Raw genomic sequence first — 6,700 nt, 5'->3', positions numbered from 1 at the left:
TCCTATAGCGCACATATATATATATATATATATATATATATATATATATATATATATATATATATATATATATATATATATATATATATATATATATATATATATATATATATATATATATATATATATATATATATATGACCTGGATAAGTTCACCCGATTTTCAGATCCACATTTGGCTGGGTACATCCTTTGTCTCCGGCGGTGACCTGCCCTCCAATTTCGTGGTTAAAAGTTACCCCTTTTCTAGCTGATCCTTTGAGTGGTTCTACAGCGGGAAAGAGAGCGGGAAATCCTAGGCCCTGAAGATTGTACGCTATAGCTGACAACCGAGAAACCCAAGGGATAAGAACTCTTCAAGGGTTATTGCTAACCTAAAATACCGAGGACCCAAGGGATACGAACTCTTCAAGGGTGAAAATAAAATACCGAGAACCCAAGGGATACGAACCCTTCAAGGGTTATTGCTAAAAACCGAGAACCCAAGGGATACGAACTCTTCAAGGGTTAACCTATTGTATAAGTTCGATACGTTCCACCACAACTTTCCAATACATCTCCTCTACAATTCCCTTGGCGGATACCGTAGTGAGCGGATCGCCGCTGGGTATTGGTTGTTGGCGGTAGGCTCACCTTGCTCTCATTGAAAGTAGTTGTAGTTGTAATAGTATACAGACATGGGACCCTCAGCGGTCACCCAGAACCTCTGCGTTCACTTGTCTGTATTTGCATATGTATTAGAAATAGACAAGGGATCCTCTGCGATCACTTAGAACCTCTGCGTTCACTTGTCTTTGAGAAACGAAAGCGAACACACACGGCCTCTGTCGCCACCCCAATTACTTAAGGTAATTTGTCTTTGAAAAGAAAGAACACCAATAAAAGCATGAATTTAATTTAGAATCCCACTAATCATTTATTGTGTTTTATTTCTTGTATATTTTCTTTCCTTTACACACCACACACGCGTATCACCCGCACCGCACCAAACCTCTCACCTACACATCGCAATCATCTCACATAATAACTCTGGGGAGTTTTGTTGTCATTGCCGCTATCGAAGCCTTTCCCCCACTCCCCTGAGTTAAACATTGGTCGCATCGAGCCGGATTGAAGCCATCACTTTGTCGCTGCTCCCTCTTTTGCATGAAGAAATCATCGGATTCTCTATCATCAACATACAAAAGACTAAAAACCAGGTACGTAAATTCAGATCTCTGTTTGAAGTGAGCTACCCGCGGTTTTAATCGAAAAAAAAAAAAAACATAAAATTGGTCGAGCTTCAATCACCCTACGCGTGTGTCATTGTTATTCGAATACAGTCCACTCTCGTCTTTGCATACAAATATTACTCGTTGTACTGATCATCCAACATCGCGGTGATCATACATTTGCTCTTCGCTTAAGAACAAGTCAGTTGGTCGACTCGTATTAGCACTTCATGTGTTAATAAAGTGCATTCCCCTACAACACGTAGTTCTGTTGTTATGAAAATAGTTAGCTTTCGTTGTACTGATCATCCGTCGTCGCGTTGATCATACAAATATATTTGGTGCTTTTGCTCGCTTCGTTTATTATTTCCATTTCTAACTCTCATTTCAAATGTTGAACCCTTTGTGAGAATAGAAAGTGTCCCCCTCGTTGTTGCTCTACTCCCTCGCTTTGTTGAAGAAAAAATTGCATCACCACAGCATACATTCACATTCCTTTATATTTGGTCGTTTGGTTTATTTGTTGTTCAATTTCTCACCAACCAAACGTTTGGTGTTGTTATCCCCCTTCACGTTTCAAAGGTTGAGCCCTTTAACGAGAATTGTTTGTTTCTAATTAACAATAACAACACTCTTGTAATAACAGTGCATCTGCCTGTCGGTTGAGTAATTTGTCGTCGTCGCCAACGCGCATTTATTGTTGTTGCAATTCTTCTTCGTTTGTTTCTAACCGTCGATCAATTCTCACTTGAGAATTTCCATTACCAAAAATTGCAACAAAAATACTTCATCATTCCACGCGCCCTTTTAGCGTCGGTTTGATATACAGTAAAAATAACAACAAATTGTTTTGATCTCCAACTCTCACTGTTGGATCGATTGTGGCGTCGCTTGTTGTGTGGGTGCGTAGCTGCTTACGCATAGTCATTTCTCTGCCGCCGTCGCTTGTGTTTTATTCCTCTTTGTGCGATATCCGTTGTTGGTTCGGCACCGTGGGGTAAAACAGTAAAGATTGTGAATTTTTGTAATTTATTTTAGAATCTATTTTTTGATAATTTATTGAAATATTATCAAGTGGTTATAGGGTTTTTGGAATTTCAAATTCACCCTACATTCGGCATTTTTTGCAGGCATATTTAGCAACATATATTGGTGAAAATTAATCGTTTTTCTTGCTAGATTTGCAAAATTTAGAAAAATTATTTAACATTTGGCTGAACAATTGCAACCTAGTAGCGTTTTTGGACAAATTCACCCTATATTAGGTATTATTTGTAGATATTTTCAGAACAAATATTAGTTGAAAATATTCGTTTGTGGCTATTTTCTTAATTTCTTTGGACAATTTAAGTTAGTTGTTAGTACTATTTGTAATTTCGTAGGGTTTGGGTATTTTTTTGGAAAAATACACCCTACTTTCGGCCTCAACTAAAAAACGTTTATCAGTTTAGCATTAAATATTTGGTGAAGTTACTTCATTTTGCAGCAAATTTGATAAATCTTTGCAGAAATATCGAGCTTGTCGTTAGATTTTTGGAAATTGTCCATCAGTTTTACAAAAGATTTCACAGCTGACTTTGCTTAGGTGTTAAAAATCTAAACTTACTTGATATTGGATGAAGTTTAGTAAAGTTTTACCTCCTGTTTTAAATTAACGTAATTTCTGTCACCTAGGGGAAGTTCTCTTAAATTATCTCCTATTTAGCTAAGCTTTCTTTTCCGATTTCATCACCTGACTGAAGTTGAATAATTTCCTTTTTTGTTAAAAAAATGTCAACTACCCCTCTCACTCGCTTTGCAAGAGCCACTGACATTGTTCTGAAGAGTGTAGACTACTTTGAACAACTTGATGTCACACATTTCACAGTTTACAGCCTCGAAATTCGTCTTTCAGAAATTCGAGAATTGTGGGATAAGGTCTTGCACACATACACTGAGTGCAAAAACTACCTCACGGCATCCAAGACTGCACACGTTGATAATTTGGATGGCGTTGAGGATAAATACAATAATGCATTTATTGCATACCATTGGTGTTTGACCACCATAAAAAAGCATCTTGACCGCCTTAAGTCCCCAATCAGTGATAATTGTTCCCCTGCTGTGGCTCCTCAGACCTTACCTCCTGAAAACTCCACTATTACACTTAATAATGATAATGAGACACCACCTTCAGGCTTGCTTTCGAGTGAACCTATCTTATCGGTTCCTGTGCAGTCTGCTTCTCCACCCGTCAATACTTGCTCCAGTCCTCCTTTCGAGTACAATAATTTCGCCTTACCTCCACTTGACATAGAAGTCTTTGCTGGAGATTTTGTGTCTTGGCCCACCTTTCGTGACCTGTTCACCACACTATTTGTAAATAATATTCGGCTCTCAAATATAGAACGTCTTTGTCATCTTAGGCAGAAGACTATCGGTGAGGCTCGAGAAATCGTGGACAGATTTCCACTCACAAATTGTAGTTTCCCCTTAGCGTGGAAAGCTTTGACGGATGCGTATGATAATAAGCGCATCGTGGTGAATAGTCACATAAAAAGTTTGTTTGATATTCCAGTTTTAAGTTTTGAAACTTGTTCGGGATTGAAAACTATCCAACGTGGAGTAAATAGTTGTCTTGCTGCAATGGCCGTCTATGACGTCGCCACGGATCAGTGGGATCCAATTCTTGTACATATCTGTTTGCAGCGCTTGCCTTTAACCACCTTGACTTTGTGGGAGCAAAGTATCAAAAATAAGTCGTTGTTGCCTTCCTGGCCAGACTTACATGCTTTCCTCACAAACAGAATACAAACTTTGCAGTGTATTCAGACCATATATAAAAATCAGTCCACCCAAAAGTACTTGCCCAAAATAGTTTCGTCTCCTAAGTCCTTATTGTCGCCAAAGAATGCTACTCCTTCCAGCCCTGCAAAGAAATCGTTAACATCACAGCATGTTTCACCTCATTACTCCTCCACTAGATCGTTGGCATCTAAGCATGTTCGTACATATAGTTCCATTAGTAAGTCGTTGGTGCATGAGCCAAAATGTGTTGATCCTTCTCCTCGGCCAAACACTTATTGCCCCATTTGTCCTAACCAGAGACATGTGCTGCATCTCTGCCCCAAGTTTATTAAACTATCGTTTGAGGACAAATTCTCAATTGTTGAGAAGAATAAGTGTTGCATAAACTGTCTTTCACATGGTCATGTAGTAAAAAATTGTCACAGCACAAATAGTTGCGAATCTTGCAATCAAAGGCATCACAGCCTTCTTCACCGGCCACAAATTAGTAGATTTGTTGCAGAATCATCATCAAACCCATCTATGGTATCTACTAACATTAAACAGAGTAAGTCTTCACCTTTCTGCATGTCTTCCCAAACATTCGGTTTGAAATCCAAGAATATACCTCCGGGTCTTACCACAGTCAAAAGTCGAGGTTTAAAGACCCCTCCGTCTTTTACAAAGGTCAAAAGTCGAGGTTCAAAGTCCCCTCCGGCTTTTACGAAGGTCAAAAGCCAAGGTCCAAAGTCCTCTAAAACGCACCCACTCTCTGCAAAAAATAATTCGAATGACCAGTCTCCCAACACCATTGAAGATCACGTGCTCTTGGGAACTGCAGTAGTAAATATTGTTCACAATGGGAAAAGTTATACTGCTCGTGCTATAATAGACCCTTCTTCAAAGGCATCTATTATAAGTAAGAAACTTAACAATGCACTTGGTATTTCAACTTGTTCTTTGACAAACAAATCTAAATCTACATCGCGGAGAGAAGTCTGTTCTCTTAAGTTGTCTTCCCCTAGAAACGCATCTAGAATTGTGGAAACAAAAGCGTTAATCTTGCCTAAGGTCAAAGGAAAGTTGTTCTCGTCACCATATACTTGTAATTTAAAGACTCGAATTCCTGATCTTGAATTAGCGGATTCTTTCGATGACAGCCCAATAGATTTGCTACTTGGCGCTGACCTATACCCTAAGATTATTGAAGCTGAACCGCCTAAAATTGTTTTAGATTCGTTACTGGCCCAAAAATCAATTTTCGGGTATATCCTCACCGGTTCAGTACCTCCCGCGACTGTTACATGTATATCGCTTTAAATTTAAAAATATCACATGCACTTAACATTGAAATTGTAAAACTGAATTAAATTGTTCGTGTCATAATTTGAAAATCTGCAACTATAGCTCACTTAGGATTCTGAATTTACGTTCTCTCCTAACTTAATATAACACTTTATGATATAGATTGCTAGACTCTTAGTTCTAGCAAGGGGGCCGGAATGTATAAGTTCGATACGTTCCACCACAACTTTCCAATACTCGTCAATCACGGATGCTGATTGGCACACTGGCATCTCCTCTACAATTCCCTTGGCGGATACCGTAGTGAGCGGATCGCCGCTGGGTATTGGTTGTTGGCGGTAGGCTCACCTTGCTCTCATTGAAAGTAGTTGTAGTTGTAATAATATACAGACATGGGACCCTCAGCGGTCACCCAGAACCTCTGCGTTCACTTGTCTGTATTTGCATATGTATTAGAAATAGACAAGGGATCCTCTGCGATCACTTAGAACCTCTGCGTTCACTTGTCTTTGAGAAACGAAAGCGAACACACACAGCCTCTGTCGCCACCCCAATTACTTAAGGTAATTTGTCTTTGAAAAGAAAGAACACCAATAAAAGCATGAATTTAATTTAGAATCCCACTAATCATTTATTGTGTTTTATTTCTTGTATATTTTCTTTCCTTTACACACCACACACGCGTATCACCCGCACCGCACCAAACCTCTCACCTACACATCGCAATCATCTCACATAATAACTCTGGGGAGTTTTGTTGTCATTGCCGCTATCGAAGCCTTTCCCCCACTCCCCTGAGTTAAACACCTATAATACCGAGAACCCAAGGGATACGAACTCTTCAAGGGTTTTGTCTAATATACCGAGAACCCAAGGGATACGAACTCTTCAACGGTTTTTTTTGAGACTTGCACTACTCTGACTCACCTAAGGAAAAAAACTGCTTCGCTGGGTCTTGGTTCGTTTTGACTTTCACGCACTTGTCACCTTTGCCACTTTGATAAAACAACTGATCCCCATCCATCAATCACTTTCCTCTTTTATACCATTGTCCTGATCCCCTTCTGTAACAAACACCAACCAATCATCACCGACTTACTATCAGCATCACTTTGCCGAATTATGTTGTTGCTGCTTGTTATAATTATCAAATATCACAAAACATATAAACAACAATGAGGGCCAATCGATCAGGCGGGAAAAAATTCAGCGAGAGCAGCAAATTAAATGGGGAATTCATATTTATTCAATAATTCATTTTTCTTTTAGTAGTCTTGTAACATTAAATATGCATACATTTTTATATGTATTTATTGTTTTAAATAATAAAGAAAAGAATTTGAAAAACTTTCAAATTCTATTGAAATTTAAATTCGTATTTTGCAGATATGAGGATGAACAAATGTTTTCGTGTTGGG

This window comes from Musca domestica, unplaced genomic scaffold (genome assembly GCF_030504385.1).
Source record: "Musca domestica strain aabys unplaced genomic scaffold, Musca_domestica.polishedcontigs.V.1.1 13, whole genome shotgun sequence".
Classification (NCBI taxonomy): Eukaryota; Metazoa; Arthropoda; class Insecta; order Diptera; family Muscidae; genus Musca; species Musca domestica.
The sequence above is the reverse complement of the archived record's forward strand: the minus strand, read 5'-3'. Positions refer to the sequence as shown.